Source organism: Scyliorhinus canicula, chromosome 20 (assembly GCF_902713615.1).
Source record: "Scyliorhinus canicula chromosome 20, sScyCan1.1, whole genome shotgun sequence".
In the NCBI taxonomy this organism is placed as follows: Eukaryota; Metazoa; Chordata; class Chondrichthyes; order Carcharhiniformes; family Scyliorhinidae; genus Scyliorhinus; species Scyliorhinus canicula.
Genome location: NC_052165.1, coordinates 94555932 through 94573976, shown reverse-complemented (window position 1 = coordinate 94573976; position 18045 = coordinate 94555932). Strand labels below are relative to the sequence as shown.

General features: G+C 52.3%; 1 long non-coding RNA gene across 1 annotated transcript; it reads left to right on the top strand.

The window, feature by feature from the left end:
- The first annotated feature begins 32 nt into the window (after positions 1-32).
- LOC119954958 lies at positions 33-13126 on the top strand. The gene is made up of 3 exons (XR_005458341.1): positions 33-188; positions 3972-4059; positions 12984-13126. It is a non-coding gene; the product is annotated as an uncharacterized LOC119954958 (long non-coding RNA).
- Positions 13127-18045: the final 4919 nt, after the last annotated feature.

The following is an 18045-nucleotide window of genomic DNA, read 5'->3' as shown; positions in this document are numbered from 1 at the left end:
TCAGTGTCTGTGGGCGCAGTTCAGTGTCTGTGGGCGGGGCTCAGTGTCCGGGTGCGGAAGTGAGGTGTTGCAGAATGGCGGTTGCCCTGGGGTGACGTTGCCCCGGAAGTGAACCGGAACAGTGGCGCAGCTCGGTGGCTGGAAGGTGCTTCCAGCGGCTCCATCGAACGGCAGAGAGGCCGCGCCGGGTGAGTAGGTAACGGGGGTAGAGCGGTTCGGTTACTCCCCAGCACTATCCCCGTTATACGGCCCCCTGGGCAGAGAAGTAGCGGCCACCATTTTCCCCCCCACAAGTTGCAGGGTGTGCGCATGAGCTGTGCCGTTGGTTGGGGCAGCGGCGCAGGCGCAATGTATTCTCACCCTTGGTAGGAGCAGGCGCATGCGCGCCGTTGCAGTCCGGCGCGGGGCACTGTGGGAGGTGTAGTCCACTTCTCTGCCTCCCCTGTGCTGCCCGGGAGGGGAGGAGGGTGGAAAACTACAACTGCCAGAGAGTCCTTGCCAGACAGCCCCTGCCAGACAGCTATTCTCAATGTGGGGGTGCCAACCTTTTAGGGGGCATTGTTGGCAGGGCTAGTGCCACCTCCAGCAATCCCCCCCCTCTCTCCCCCCCCCCCCCCCCAATGAGGGAAGCACCGGCAAGGTGGGGGGGCGTGCAGCACTGTCAGGGGCACTCTTACCCAGCAGAATTGGATGTCTCGCCCCCTGCTCTGGGGCAATCACTGCAAGGCGGTGGTCAAAGGGCAAAGTCTCAGTAGCCCTGGCAATTGGAGCCCTTGGCGGATGGACCCTGGGTGATTGGGCAGCATGTAAGCACAGTGTTAGCACAGTTGCTTCACAGCTCCAGTTCTGTCTGCGCATTCTCCCCGTGTCTGCGTGGGTTTCCTCCGGGTGCTCCGGTTTCCTCCCACAATTCCCGAAAGACGTGCAGGTTAGGCAGATTGGCCGTGCTAAATTGCCCTCCGTGCCAAAAAGATGCGGTAGGGTTACTGTGGGCTTGGGTAGGGTGCTCTTTCCAAGGGCCGGTGCAGACTTGATGGGCCGAATGTCCTCCTTCTGCACGATAAATTCTATGACCTGTATATGCATTGCTTGATCTCTGGAACGCGGAGCGAGGTCGACAGTATGCCCTGTGCCTCAAACTCCCCTGCACTGCAACCGCCCTGGGATGTATTGATGCAGACAGTGTCGAGGGAGCTTTACGCTGTATCTAACCCCGTGCTGTACCTGTCCTGGGAGTGTTTGATGGGGACAGTGTCGAGGGAGCTTTACGCTGTATCTAACCCCGTGCTGTACCTGTCCTGGGAGTGTTTGATGGGGACAGTGTAGAGGGAGCTTTACTCTGTATCTAACCCCGTGCTGTACCTGTCCTGGGAGTGTTTGATGGGGACAGTGTAGAGGGAGCTTTACTCTGTATCTAACCCCGTGCTGTACCTGTCCTGGGAGTGTTTGATGGGGACAGTGTAGAGGGAGCTTTACTCTGTATCTAACCCCGTGCTGTACCTGTCCTGGGAGTGTTTGATGGGGACAGTGTAGAGGGAGCTTTACTCTGTATCTAACCCCGTGCTGTACCTGTTCTGGGAGTGTTTGATGGGGACAGTGTAGAGGGGGCTTTACTCTGTATCTAACCCCGTGCTGTACCTGTCCTGGGAGTGTTTGATGGGGACAGTGTAGAGGGAGCTTTACTCTGTATCTAACCCCGTGCTGTACCTGTCCTGGGAGTGTTTGATGGGGACAGTGTAGAGGGAGCTTTACTCTGTATCTAACCCCGTGCTGTACCTGTCCTGGGAGTGTTTGATGGGGACAGTGTAGAGGGGGCTTTACTCTGTATCTAACCCCATGCTGTACCTGTCCTGGGAGTGTTTGATGGGGACAGTGTAGAGGGGGCTTTACTCTGTATCTAACCCCATGCTGTACCTGTCCTGGGAGTGTTTGATGGGGACAGTGTAGAGGGAGCTTTACTCTGTATCTAACCCCGTGCTGTACCTGTCCTGGGAGTGTTTGATGGGGACAGTGTAGAGGGAGCTTTACTCTGTATCTAACCCCGTGCTGTACCTGTCCTGGGAGTGTTTGATGGGGACAGTGTAGAGGGGGCTTTACTCTGTATCTAACCCCATGCTGTACCTGTCCTGGGAGTGTTTGATGGGGACAGTGTAGAGGGAGCTTTACTCTGTATCTAACCCCATGCTGTACCTGTCCTGGGAGTGTTTGATGGGGACAGTGCATAGGGAGCTTTACTCTGTATCTAACCCCGTGCTGTACCTGCCCTGGGAGTGTTTGATGGGTACAGTGCAGAGGGAGCTTTACTCTGTATCTAACCCTGTGCTGTACCTGTCCTGGGAGTGTTTGATGGGGACAGTGTCGAGGGAGCTTTACGCTGTATCTAACCCCATGCTGTACCTGTCCTGGGAGTGTTTGATGGGGACAGTGTCGAGGGTGCTTTACGCTGTATCTAACCCCATGCTGTACCTGTCCTGGGAGTGTTTGATGGGGACAGTGTAGAGGGAGCTTTACTCTGTATCCAACCCCATGCTGTACCTATCCTGGCAGTGTTTGATGGGGAGTGCCGAGGGAGCTTTACATTGTATCAGTAGTAAGGGGTGGAATGCCCTGCCTGAAACAGTAGTGGACTCACCAACACTAAGGGCATTCAAATGGTCATTGGATAAACATACGGATGATCAGTGAATAATGTAGATGGGCTTTAGAGGTGTTTCACAGCTCGGCGCAACATCGAGGACCGAAGGGCCTGTACTGCGCTGTTATGTTCTATGTTCTTACCCTGTACTGTACCTGTCCTGGGAGTGTTTGATGGGGACAGTGTAGAGGGAGCTTTACTCTGTATCTAACCCCGTGCTGTACCTGTCCTGGGAGTGTTTGATGGGGACAGTGAAGAGGGAGCTTTACTCTGTATCTAACCCCGTGCTGTATCTCCTGGGAGTGTTTGATGGGGACAGTGTAGAGGGAGCTTTACTCTGTATCTAACCCCGTGCTGTACCTGTCCTGGGAGTGTTTGACGGGGACAGTGTAGAGGGAGCTTTCCTCTGTATCTAACCCCATCCTGTACCTAACCCCATCCTGTACCTGTCCTGGGAGTCTTTGATGGGGACAATGTAGAGGGAGTTTTATTCTGTATCTAACTCCGTGCTGTACCTGCCCTGGGAGTGTTTGATGGGGACAGTGTGGAGGGAACTTTACTCTGTATCTAAACCCATGCTGTACCTGTCCTGGGAGTGTTTGATGGGGACATTGTAGAGGGAGCTTTCCTCTGTATCTAACCCCATCCTGTACCTGTCCTGGGAGTCTTTGATGGGGACAGTGTAGAGGGAGCTTTACTCTGTATCTAAACCCATGCTGTACCTGTCCTGGGAGTCTTTGATGGGGACAGTGTAGAGGGGGCTTTACTCTGTATCTAAACCCATGCTATACATGTCCTGGGAGTGTTTGATGGGGACAGTGTAGAGGGAGCATTACTCTGTATCTAACTCCGTGCCGTACCTGTCCTGGGAGTGTTTGATGAGGACAGTGTAGAGGGAGCTTTACTCTGTATCTAACTCCGTGCCGTACCTGTCCTGGGAGTGTTTGATGCTGGACAGTGTAGAGGGAGCTTTACTCTGTATCTAACCCCGTGCTGTACCTGTCCTGGGAGTGTTTGATGGGGACAGTGTAGAGGGAGCTTTACTCTGTATCTAACTCCGTGCCGTACCTGTCCTGGGAGTGTTTGATGCTGGACAGTGTAGAGGGAGCTTTACTCTGTATCTAACCCCGTGCTGTACCTGTCCTGGGAGTGTTTGATGGGGACAGTGTAGAGGGAGCTTTACTCTGTATCTAACCCCGTGCTGTACCTGTCCTGGGAGTGTTTGATGCGGACAGTGTAGACCGAGCTTTACTCTGTATCTACACCTCATTGAACTGTGTCTGTACTTGATGAGTGTCTGCCTCCTGTTGGGTAATTGCAAACACTTTGTTGCCAGGTAGCAGATCCTGATTGTGAAAATGTCGAAACGCAAAGTGTCCTTTGAGGTTGGGAGTGGGGATCAAGACGACAGTGTAATTCAGCAGGTATGTGAATGCCGGAACAAACGACAAATGAGCCTGCGTGTTGCACTCTCTCTCAGCCGCAGCATCATATTGTGCGCCTGATAAGTCGGAGTCGGCCATTGGGCCCCTCGAATCCTACTGGCCCATTCGATCCTGACCTATCTGTACGCAAATTCCACTCTCCTCCCCCTCCCCATCACCCTCGACTCCCTCTTGTCGATCAGAAACTTGTCTAGCCCCCACTGCTCTCCTGGTTGTGGGGGGGGGGGAGAACTGCATAGATTGACCCTCAGACAAAAGAGGACCATGCTCCCCATCTCTGCCTGCAGTGAGGAGACCCCCTTAGTCTGAAACTGTGCCCCACCCCCCCCCCCCCCCCCCCCCCCCCCCCCCCCCAAAGCTTGTTCTCGTCCCCGTCCCCACCATGAGGGGGGTGGAACATCCTCTTCATATCCACTGTCGAGCCCTCACCTCACAATCTGATAAGACAAGATGTCGGAGCAGTATTCGGCCATTCAGCCCATCGTGTCTGCTCCGCAATTCTGTCATGTCTGATATGTTCCTCATCTGCTCCCTACATGGTTACAGGCCAAGAGCAGGATTACAAAATCAGCCGGAGTATCGCTCCCTGGAACGCATGACCGCGGAGCAGCAGTCGGCAATTTAGCTTCCAGAGCTTAAACACCCTCGATATGATCATGGCTGATCCTCTCACTGACTCAACTCCACCACCCTGCCCGTTCTCCATAACACATTACCAATTAAAAACTGTCTTAACTCCTCAAATTGACTCACTGTCCCAGCATGCACTGCTCTCTGGGGTAGCGAATTTCACAGATTCACAACCCTTGCGCAGAAGTAGCTTCTCCTCAAATCTGTTTGAAATTTGCTACCTCTTATTCTTAGACTATGACCTCTCGTTCCAGAATGCCCCACAAGAGGAAGCATCCGCTCCACGTCTACTTTATCCAGACTTTTTATCATCTTGTATACCTCAATTAGATCTTCCCTCGTTCTTCTAAACTCTGGAGAGTATCGGCCTAAACTGTTCAATCTCTCCTTGTACCCCGAACTCCTCATCTCTGGAATCGATCTAGTGAACCTCCTCTGAACTGCCTCCAATGCCCACAACATCTTGCCTCAAATAAGGGACTAAAACTGTGCACAATACTCCGGGTGTGGTCTCACCAATGCCGTGTACAGTTGCAGCAACACTTCTCTACCTTTATACTCAATTCCTTCAGCTCTAAATGCCGACATTTCATTGGCTTCCTTTATTACTGCTGCACCTACACGCTCGTTTTCTGTGACTAGTGCACGAGTACCCCCAGATCCCTCTGCATCAAAGCTCCCCGAAGTCTCTCCCCATTTAGATAATAAGTTGCCTGCCCATTTTTCCGACCAAAATAACCTCACATGTATCCGCGTTAACCGCCATCCAGACTCTCCTGCCCGCCAGCCAGTCTTCCATCCAAGATAATAAACTACCCAGAATCCCCCTTCGATCGTAGCTTGTGAATTAACCTTCTGTGCGTCACCTGATCAAACGCCTTCCGGAAGTCCAGATATACTACATCTACAGCATCCCCATCATCTACTTTGCCTGTTGCATCTTAGAAGAACTCTAGTAAATTAATCAACCATTATTTACCCTTCATAAACCCACGCTGGCTCTGATGGATAGCACTTTGACTTTCCAAATGTCCTGAGATTACTTCCTTAATAACTTTCCAAATGTCCTGAGATTACTTCCTTAATAACGGATTCTATCAATTTTCCAACAACAGATATTAAACTAACTGGTCTGTAATTTCCCACATTCTGCCTCCCTCCCTTTTTTTGAATAGGGGCGTTACGTCAGCATTTTCCAGTCCACTGAAATCTTTCCCGTGTCCAGGGTATTTGGGAATATTATAACCAATGGATCCACTATTTCTGCTGCCCCTTCCTTTAACACCCCAGGATGCCGGCCGTTGGGCCCTGGGGACTTGTCTGCCCTCAATCCCAATAGTTTGTTCAGTAGTTTCCCCATTGATGCTGATTGTTCTATTCCCTCTGAATTGCCCGTTCCTATAGGAATGGTACTAGTGACCTCCACCGTGAAAACTGAGGTAAAGTATTGATTTAGCATCTCTGCGTTCCCCAATATTAACTCACCAGTTTCAGCCTCCGAGGGGCCAACGTTCACCTTAGCGACTCGGTTCCCTTTTATGTACCTGTCGAAGCTTTTGCTGTCCGTTTCGATATTCTGAGCTAGTTTATTTTCATAATTTACCATAGCTTTTTTAAATTATCTTTTAGTATCCCTTTGTTTATGTTTGAAGGTTTCCCAATCTTCCAGCCTGCCACTGGCCTTTGCAATATGGTACAACTTAGTTTTTGTCTTGATAATGTCCTTGACCTCCTTGTTTAGCCATGGATGTTTTTTTGACCTCTTCCCATCTTTCTTCCTCTCTGGGATATGTTTTAGTTGTGGGAATTGAGTATCTCCTCAAACAACAGCCACCGCTCATCAGCTGTGCTACCTTTTAGCCTTCCTGCCCAGTCCATACGGGTCAAATCTGACATCAAGCCTATGTAATTTCCTATGTTTATTTCCAGAAGCCTAGTCATATGTTCCAATAAGATCACCTCGCGCACTTCTAGATTTCAATGGGAGAAGGGCCTCAGCCTGCTCAAACATTTCCTCATGAGACAAGCCCCCCACACACCTCACATATTGCAGGAACCAGCCCACGGAACCTTCTTGCAACCTCCTCCTACGGGAGTCTCTCCCTCCGTGAGTAAGCAGTACTTAGCTGCGGAAATGCCCCACAGAGTTGTGGCAGCACATTTCGACTTTTATACGCCATCCGCTCCCCTCGCGATAAAGGACAGTTTTCCGATTGATGCACCAGGATGCTCAGATCCCTCTATACGGCAGCAACACCCAGATCCCTCTGTACCGCAGCAACACCCAGATCCCTCTGTACCGCAGCAACACCCAGATCCCTCTGTAGCACAGCAACACCCAGATCCCTCTGTACCGCAGCGACACCCAGATCCCTCTGTACCGCACTGACACCCAGATCCCTCTGTACCTCAGCAACACCCAGATCCCTCTGTACCGCAGCAAACCCAGATCCCTCTGTACCACAGCAACACCCAGATCCCTCTGTACCACAGCAACACCCAGATCCCTCTGTCCCTCAGCAACACCCAGATCCCTCTGTACCGCAGCAACACTCAGATCCCTCTGTACCACAGCAACACCCAGATCCCTCTGTACCGCAGCAACACCCAGATCCCTCTGTATCGCAGCAACACCCAGATCCCTTTGTAGCACAGCAACACCCAGATCCCTCTGTACCACAGCAACACCCAGATCCCTCTGTACCGCAGCAACACCCAGATCCCTCTGTACCACAGCAACACCCAGATCCATCTGCAGCACAGCAACACCCAGATCCCTCTGTACCACAGCAACACCCAGATCCCTCTGTACTGCAGCCTCACCCAGATCCCTCTGTACCTCAGCAACACCCAGATCCCTCTGTACCGCAGCGACACCCAGATCCCTCTGTACCACAGCGATACCCAGATCCCACTGTACCACAGCAACACCCAGATCCCTCTGTAACGCATTGACACCCAGATCCGTCTGTACCGCAGCAACATCCAGATCCCTCTGTACCACAGCAACACCCAGATCCCTCTGTACCGCAGCAACACCCAGATCCCTCTGTACCGCAGCAACACCCAGATCCCTGTGTACCACAGCAGCACCCAGATCCCACTGTACCGCAGCAACACCCAGATCCCTCTGTACCGCAGCAACACCCAGATCCCTCTGTACCGCAGCAACACCCAGATCCCTCTGTACCGCAGCAACATCCAGATCCCTCTGTAACGCATTGACACCCAGATCCGTCTGTACCGCAGCAACATCCAGATCCCTCTGTACCCCAGTGACACCCAGATCCCTCTGTACCCCAGTGACACCCAGATCCATCTGTAGCACAGCAACACCCAGATCCCTCTGTACCGCAGCGACACCCAGATCCCTCTGTACCACACTGACACCCAGATCCCTCTGTACCTCAGCAACACCCAGATCCCTCTGTACCGCAGCAACACCCAGATCCCTCTGTACCACAGCAACACCCAGATTCCTCTGTACCACAGCAACACCCAGATCCCTCTGTACCTCAGCAACACCCAGATCCCTCTGTACCGCAGCAACACCCAGATCCCTCTGTACCACAGCAACACCCAGATCCCTCTGTACCGCAGCAACACCCAGATCCCTCTGTACCACAGCAACACCCAGATCCCTCTGTACCGCAGCAACACCCAGATCCCTCTGTACCACAGCAACACCCAGATCCCTCTGTACCGCAGCAACACCCAGATCCCTCTGTACCGCAGCAACACCCAGATCCCTCTGTATCGCAGCAACACCCAGATCCCTTTGTAGCACAGCAACACCCAGATCCCTCTGTACCGCAGCAACACCCAGATCCCTTTGTAGCACAGCAACACCCAGATCCCTCTGTAGCACAGCAACACCCAGATCCCTCTGTACTGCAGCCTCACCCAGATCCCTCTGTACCTCAGCAACACCCAGATCCCTCTGTACCCCAGTGACACCCAGATCCCTCTGTACCCCAGTGACACCCAGATCCCTCTGTACCACAGCGACACCCAGATCCCTCTGAACCCCAGTGACACCCAGATCCCTCTGTACCGCAGCAACACTGAGATCCCTCTGTGCCACAGCAACACCCATTTCCCTCTGTCCCACAGCAACTCCCAGATCCCTCTGTTCAACACCCAGATCCCTCTGTACCACAGCAACACCCAGATCCCTCTGTACCACAGCAACACCCAGATCCCTCTGTACCGCAGCGTCACCCAGATCCCTCTGTACCACAGCAACACCCAGATCCCTCTGTACCGCAGCGTCACCCAGATCCCTCTGTACCACAGCAACACCCAGATCCCTCTGTACCACAGCAACACCCAGATCCCTCTGTACCACAGCAACACCCAGATCCCTCTGTACCGCAGCGTCACCCAGATCCCTCTGTACCACAGCAACACCCAGATCCCTCTGTACCACAGCAACACCCAGATCCCTCTGTACCACAGCAACACCCGGATCCCTCTGTACCGCAGCAACACCCAGATCCCTCAGTACCGCATTGACACCCAGATCCCTCTGTACCGCAGCAACACCCAGATCCCTCAGTACCGCATTGACACCCAGATCCCTCTATACCGCAGCAACACCCAGATCCCTCTATACCGCAGCAACACCCAGATCCCTCTGTACTGCATTGACATCCAGATCCCTCTGTCCCACAGCAACACCCAGATCCCTCTGTCCCACAGCAACCCCCAGATCCCTCTGTACTACACCAACACCCAGATCCCTCTGTCCCACAGCAACACCCAGATCCCTCTGTACGACAGCGACACCCAGATCCCTCTGTACCACAGCAACACCCAGATCCCTCTGTACCGCAGCAACACCCAGATCCCGCTGTACCGCAGCAACACCCAGATCCCTCTGTACCGCAGCAAAACCCAGATCCCTCTGTACCGCAGCAACACCCAGGTCCCTCTATACCACAGCAACACCCAGATCCCTCTGTACCGCAGCAACACCTAGATCCCTCTGTACCACAGCAAAACCCAGATCCCTCTGTACCGCAGCAACATCCAGATCCATCTGTACCACAGCAACACTCAGATCTTCCTGTACCGCAGCAACACCCAGATCCCTCTGTACCGCAGCAACACCCAGATCCCTCTGTACCGCAGCAACACCCAGATCCCTCTGTACCGCAGCAACACCCAGATCCCTCTGTACCGCAGCAACACCTAGATCCCTCTGTACCGCAGCAACACCCAGATCCCTCTGTACCGCAGCAACACCCAGATCCCTCTGTACTGCATTGACACCCAGATCCCTCTGTCCCACAGCAACACCCAGATCCCTCTGTCCCACAGCAACACCCAGATCCCTCTGTACCACAGCAACACCCAGATCCCTCTCTACCGCAGTGACACACAGATCCCTCTGTACCGCATTGACACCCAGATCCCTCTATACCGCATTGACACCCAGATCCCTCTATACCGCATTGACAACCAGATCCCTCTGTACCGCATTGACACCCAGATCCCTCTGTACCGCATTGACACCCAGATCCCTCTGTACCGCATTGACAACCAGATCCCTCTGTCCCACAGCAACACCCAGATCCCTCTGTCCCACAGCAACACCCAGATCCCTCTGTACCGCATTGACACCCAGATCCTTCTGTACCGCATTGACACCCAGATCCCTCTGTACCACATTGACAACCAGATCCCTCTGTCCCACGGCAACACCCAGATCCCTCTGTACCGCAGCAACACCCAGATCCCTCTGTACCACAGCAAAACCCAGATCCCTCTGTACCACAGCAACACCCAGATCCCTCTGTACCACAGCAACACCCAGATCCCTCTGTACCGCAGCAACACCCAGATCCCTCTGTAGCACAGCAACACCCAGATCCTTCTGTAGCACAGCAACACCCATATCCCTCTGTACCACAGCAACACCCAGATCCCTCTGTAGCCACAGCAACACGCAGATCCCTCTGTACCGCAGCGACATCCAGATCCATCTGTACCACAGCAACACCCAGATCCCTCTGTACCACAGCAACACCCAGATCCCTCTGTACCGCAGCAACACCCAGATCCCTCTGTACCTCACCAACACCCAGATCCCTCTGTACCACAGCAACACCCAGATCCCTCTGTAGCGCAGCGACACCCAGATCCCTCTGTACCACAGCAACACCCAGATCCCTCTGTACCACAGCAACACCCAGATCCCTCTGTACCGCAGCAACACCCAGATCCCTCTGTACCGCAGCAACACCCAGATCCCTCTGTACCACAGCAACACCCAGATCCCTCTGTACCACAGCGACACCCAGATCCCTCTGTACCACAGCGACACCCAGATCCCTCTGTCCCACAGCAACACTCAGATCCCTCTGTACCGCAGCAATACTCAGATCCCTCTGTACCACAGCAACACCCAGATCCCTCTGTACCGCAGCAACACCCAGATCCCTCTGTACCACAGCAACACCCAGATCCCTCTGTACCACAGGAACACCCCCCAGATCCCTCTGTACCACAGCAACACCCAGATCCCTCTGTACCACAGCAACACCCAGATCCCTCTGTACCGCAGCAACACCCAGATCCCTCTGTACCACACTGACACCCAGATCCCTCTACCGCAGCGACACCCAGATCCCTCTGTACCACAGCAACACTCAGATCCCACTGTACCGCAGCAACACCTAGATCCCTCTGTACCGCATTGACACCCAAATCCCTCTGCAGCACAGCAACACCCAGATCCCTCTGTACCCCAGCAACACCCAGATCCCTCTGTACCACAGCGACACCCAGATCCCTCTGTACCACAGCGACACCCAGATCCCTCTGTGCCACAGCGACACCCAGATCCCTCTGTACCACAGCAACACCCAGATCCCTCTGTACCGCAACGACACCCAGATCTCTCTGTACCACAGCAACACCCAGATCCCTCTGTACGACAGCAACACCCAGATCCCTCTGTACCGCAGCAACACCCAGATCCCTCTGTACCGTAGCAACACCCAGATCCCTCTGTACCGCAGCAACACCTAGATCCCTCTGTACCGTAGCAACACCCAGATCCCTCTGTACCACAGCAACACCCAGATCCCTCTGTACCACAGCAACACCCAGATCCGTCTGTACCGCAGCCTCACCCTGATCACTGTACAGCACAGCAACACCCAGATCCCTCTGTACCGCAGCAACACCCAGATCCCTCTGTACCGCAGCAACACCCAGATCCCTCTGTACCGCAGCAACACCCAGATCCCTCTGTACCGCAGCAACACCCAGATCCCTCTGTACCGCAGCAACATCCAGATCCCTCTGTACCGCAGCAACACCTAGATCCCTCTGTATCGTAGCAACACCCAGATCCCTCTGTACCGCAGCAACACCCAGATCCCTCTGTACCGCAGCAACACCCAGATCCCTCTGTAGCGCAGCAACACCCAGATCCCTCTGTAGCACAGCAACACCCAGATCCCTCTGTACCACAGCAACACCCAGATCCCTCTGTACCGCAGCAACATCCAGATCCATCTGTACCACAGCAACACTCGGATCCCTCTGTACCGCAGCAACACCCAGATCCCTCTGTACCGCAGCAACACCCAGATCCCTCTGTACCGCAGCAACACCCAGATCCCTCTGTACCACAGCAACACCCAGATCCCTCTGTACGGCAGCAACACCCAGATCCCTCTGTACGGCAGCAACACCCAGATCCCTCTGTACCACAGCAACACCCAGATCCCTCTGTACCGCAGTGACACCCAGATCCCTCTCTATCACGGCAACACCCAGATCGCTCTGTACCGCAGCGACACCCAGATCCCTCTGTACCGCAGTGACACCCAGATCCCACTGTACCACAGCAACACCCAGAACCCTCTCTACCACAGCAACACCCAGATCCCTCTGTACCGCAGCAACACCCAGATCCCTCTGTACCGCAGCAACACCCAGATCCCTCTGTACCGCAGTGACACCCAGATCCCTCTCTACCACACCGACACCCAGATCGCTCTGTACCGCAGGCTCACCCTGATCACTCTGCAGCACAGCAACACCCAGATCCCTCTGTACCGCAGTGACACCCAGATGTCTCCGACCTTCCCCGGCAATCGCGTCGCCAACGCCCCCCCCCCCCACACACACACACACAGGCTGCATTGTTTTCCAAGCCGTCCATCTAATTACATTATCTGTTTTTATTGCCGTTTTCTCACATATTTCTCTGTCTGCATCTGCCTCCCTTCATCTCTGTCTCTCTTTCACACCTCCAGGTCGGAGTGAATGGGGCCTCGGGTGGAGGACCGGGGAGTCGCTTCAAAGGAAAACACTCCCTGGACAGCGACGAGGAGGATGAGGAGGACGAACGGGAGACGAAGAAATATGACATCCTGGCCACGGAGGACATTGAAGGTGAGGAGAGTGCGTGGGGAGCAGGACGAGTGGGCGGGTGGGACACAGCACAGCCTTGACCCAGGAATGATTTCATCGTTGCCTGAGTCCCCTTCGCACTTCCCGGAAGGAGGGAGAGACTGCTGACTGGGTGAGAGAGGGCACTGACAGAATAGGGGGTGAGGGCGAGGCTGGCATACGACAGAGAGGGAGGGAGGGATAGGAAGAGGAGAGGAAGGAGTCAGAGGCAGAGGGAGGACAAACATTTGTGTGAAGGACAGAAATAGTGAAAAATAGCGACTGTCGGACATTTTTTTTCAAAAATAGAGTTCAAGGATTCATGATCCTCCGATCCCTTAAAACGGCTGAGTCCCTTATCCTGAGACTCCGAGTTTGATATCCCCCATTTGGGTGGTGGGGGGTGGGGGGGAGGAGTTTTGGGGAAACAACCTTTCGGTGTGCGGGGGCACAGAGCTGGGTGGGAGTGTAAGCTGTGAGGATACAAAGCTGGGTGGGAGTGTAATCTGTGAGGAGGATACAAAGCTGGGTGGGAGTGTAAGCTGTGAGGATACAAAGCTGGGTGGGAGTGTAAGCTGTGAGGGGGATACAAAGCTGGGTGGGAGTGTAAGCTGTGAGGAGGATACAAAGCTGGGTGGGAGTGTAAGCTGTGAGGATACAAAGCTGGGTGGGAGTGTAAGCTGTGAGGGGGATACAAAGCTGGGTGGGAGTGTAAGCTGTGAGGATACAAAGCTGGGTGGGAGTGTAAGCTGTGAGGATACAAAGCTGGGTGGGAGTGTAAGCTGTGGGGAGGATACAAAGCTGGGTGGGAGTGTAAGCTGTGAGGATACAAAGCTGGGTGGGAGTGTAAGCTGTGAGGATACAAAGCTGGGTGGGAGTGTAAGCTGTGAGGAGGATACAAAGCTGGGTGGGAGTGTAAGCTGTGAGGATACAAAGCTGGGTGGGAGTGTAAGCTGTGAGGATACCTGCCCGGTGCCAGGGTGCGGGACATCTCTGACCGGCTTGAAAGGATATTGGAGCGGGTGGGGGAGGATCCAGTTGTTGTGGTCCACGTTGGGATTAACAACATAGGTAAAGCTAGGGTGGAGGACCTGTTCGGGGACTATCAAGCACTAGGAAGAAAATTGAAATACAGGTCCTCAAGGGTCATAATCTCCGGATTACTGCCCGAGCCACGTGCCAATTGGCATAGGGACAAGAAAATTAGGGAAGTAAACACGTGGCTAAGGGATTGGTGTGGGAAAGAGGGATTCCACTTCATGGGACATTGGCATCAGTTTTGGAACCGGGGGGATCTGTACCGTTGGGGCGGTCTCCACCTGAACCGATCTGGAACCAGTGTTCTAGTGAAGAGGATAAATAGGGTGGTCAGTAGGACTTTAAACTTCTGAGTTGGGGGGAAGGGAAAGTGAAAGCGACAGGGAGCATGGAGTTAAATGGCAAGATACGCAGGAGGATAACATGTAGGCAGGTGGATTTGAGGCAGACTAGGAATGCAAGAAAAAGGAAGGATAACTTTGGACATCTTAGGACTTCCAATATCTGTAATGATAAGAAAGTTAGCATTAAGGCACTTTACCTGAATGCTCGTAGCATTTGTAACAAAGTAGACGAACTAATGGCACTGATCATCGTGAATGATTATGGTGTGGTAGGCATCACAGAGACATGGCTGCAGGGGGTTCAGGACTGGCAGTTAAACATCCAAGGATATACAACCTATCGAAAAGACAGGGATGTGGGCCGAGGGGGTGGGGTTCCCTTGTTAGTTAAGAACAAAATTAAATCTATGGCACTAAACGACATAGGGTCGGATGATGTGGAGTCTGTGTGGGTAGAATTGAGGAACCACAAAGGCAAAAAAACCATAATGGGAGTTATGTACAGACCTCCTAACAGTGGTCAGGACCAGGGGCGCAACATGTACCGGGAAATAGAAAAGGCATGTCAGAAAGGCAAGGTCACGGTGATCATGGGGGACTTCAATATGCAGGTGGATTGGGTAAATAACGTAGCCAGTGGATCCAAAGAAAAGGAATTCATGGAATGCTTACAAGATGGCTTTTTGGAACAGCTTGTCATGGAGCTCACAAGGGAGCAGGCTATTCTGGACCTAGTGCTATGTAATGAACCAGACTTTATAAAAGATCTTAAAGTAAGGGAACACTTAGGAAGCAGCGATCATAATATGATTGAGTTCAGTCTGCAGTTTGAAAGAGAGAAGGCAAAATCGGATGTAATGGTGTTACAGTTAAATAAAGGTAATTACGAGGGCATGAGAGAGGAACTGGCGAAAATCGACTGGAAGGAGACCCTAGTGGGGAAGACAGCAGAGCAAAAATGGCAGGAGTTTGTATGCATAATTGAGGACACTGTACAGAGGTTTATCCCCAAGAAAAGAAAGATTATCCGGGGAGGGATTAGACAGCCATGGCTGACAAAGGAGGTCAGGAAATGTATCAAAGAAAAAGAGAGATCCTATAAAGTGGCCAAAAGCACTGGGAAATCAGAAGATTGGGAAGGCTACAAAAACAAACAGAGGTTAACAAAGAGACAAATAAGGAAGGAGAGGATCAAATATGAAGGCAGGCTAGCCAGTAATATAAGAAATGATAGTAAAAGTTTCTTTCAATACATAAGAAACAAACGACAGGCCAAAGTAGACATTGGGCCAATTCAAACTGATTCCGGAAGGCTAGTGATGGGAGACGAGGAAATGGCTGGAGAACTTAATAAGTACTTTGCGTCTGTCTTCACAGTGGAAGACATGAGTAATATCCCAAAAATTATAGAGGGTCAGGGGGCTGAGTTGAGTATAGTTGCCATTACAAAAGAGATGGTGCTAAAAAAGCTAAAAGGTCTTAAAATTGACAAATCTCCTGGCCCCGATGGGCTACATCCGAGAGTTCTGAGGGAGGTGGCTGAAGAAATAGCGGAAGCGTTGGTTGAGATCTTTCAAAAATCACTGGAGTCAGGGAAAGTCCCGGACGATTGGAAGATCGCTGTTGTAACCCCCTTGTTCAAGAAAGGATCAAGGCAAAAGATGGAAAATTATAGGCCAATTAGCCTAACCTCGGTTGTTGGTAAAATTCTAGAATCGATCGTTAAGGATGAGATTTCTAAATTCTTGGAAGAGCAGGGTCGGGTTAGAACAAGTCAACATGGATTTAGTAAGGGGAGGTCGTGCCTGACGAACCTGTTAGAGTTCTTTGAGGAGGTGACAAGTAGGTTAGACCAGGGAAACCTAGTGGATGTGGTCTATCTGGATTTCCAAAAGGCCTTTGATAAGGTGCCACACAGGAGGCTGCTGAGTAAGGTGAGGGCCCATGGTGTTCGAGGTGAGCTACTGGCATGGGTTGAGGATTGGCTGTCTGACAGAAGGCAGAGAGTTGGGATAAAAGGTTCTTTTTCGGAATGGCAGCCGGTGACCAGCGGTGTCCCACAGGGTTCAGTGTTGGGGCCGCAGCTGTTCACCATATATATTAACGATCTGGATGAAGGGACTGGGGGCATTCTAGCGAAGTTTGCCGATGATACGAAGTTAGGTGGTCAGGCAGGTAGTGCTGAGGAAGTGGGGAGGCTGCAGAAGGATCTAGACAGTTTGGGAGAGTGGTGCAGGAAATGGCTGATGCAATTCAACGTGAGAAAATGTGAGGTCTTGCACTTTGGAAAAAAGAATCCAAGCATAGACTACTTTCTAAACGGTGAGAAAATTCATAAAGCCAAAGTACAAAGGGATCTGGGAGTGCTAGTCGAGGATTCCCTAAAGGTAAACATGCAGGTTGAATCAGTGATTAAGAAAGCAAATGCAATTTTGTCATTTATCTCAAGAGGGTTAGAATATAAAAGCAGCGATGTGCTACTGAGCCTTTATAGGGCTCTGGTTAGGCCCCATTTGGAGTACTGTGTCCAGTTTTAGGCCCCACATCTCAGAAAGGACATACTGGCACTGGAGCGTGTCCAGCGGAGATTCACACGGATGATCCCTGGAATGGCGGGTCTAACATATGAGGAACGGCTGAGGATCCTGGGATTGTATTCATTGGAGTTTAGAAGGTTAAGGGGAGATCTAATAGAAACTTACAAGATAATAGAAAGGGTGGACGCAAAGAAACTGTTTCCGTTAGGCGAGGAGACGAGGACCCGTGGGCACAGCCTTAGAATTAGAGGGGGTAAATTCAGAAAAGAAATGCGGAGACATTTCTTCAGCCAGAGAGTGGTGGGCCTGTGGAATTCATTGCCGCGGAGTGCAGTGGAGGCCGGGACGCTAAATGGCTTCAAGGCAGAGATAGATAAATTCTTGATGTCGCGAGGAATTAAGGGCTACGGGGAGAATGCTGGTAGGTGGATTGAAATGCCCATCAGCCATGATTGAATGGCGGAGTGGACTCGATGGGCTGAATGGCCTTACTTCCACTCCTATGTCTTATGGTCTTATGGTCTAAAGCTGGGTGGGAGTGTAAGCTGTGAGGAGGATAAAAATCTGGGTGGGAGTGTAAGCTGTGAGGATACAAAGCTGGGTGGGAGTGTAAGCTGTGAGGAGGATACAAAGCTGGGTGGGAGTGTAAGCTGTGAGGATACAAAGCTGGGTGGGAGTGTAAGCTGTGAGGATACAAAGCTGGGTGGGAGTGTAAGCTGTGAGGATACAAAGCTGGGTGGGAGTGTAAGCTGTGAGGATACAAAGCTGGGTGGGAGTGTAAGCTGTGAGGATACAAAGCTGGGTGGGAGTGTAAGCTGTGAGGAGGATACAAAGCTGGGTGGGAGTGTAAGCTGTGAGGATACAAAGCTGGGTGGGAGTGTAAGCTGTGAGGGGGATACAAAGCTGGGTAGGAGTGCAAGCTGTGAGGATACAAAGCTGGGTGGGAGTGTAAGCTGTGAGGAGGATACAAAGCTGGATGGGAGTATAAGCTGTGAGGAGGATACAAA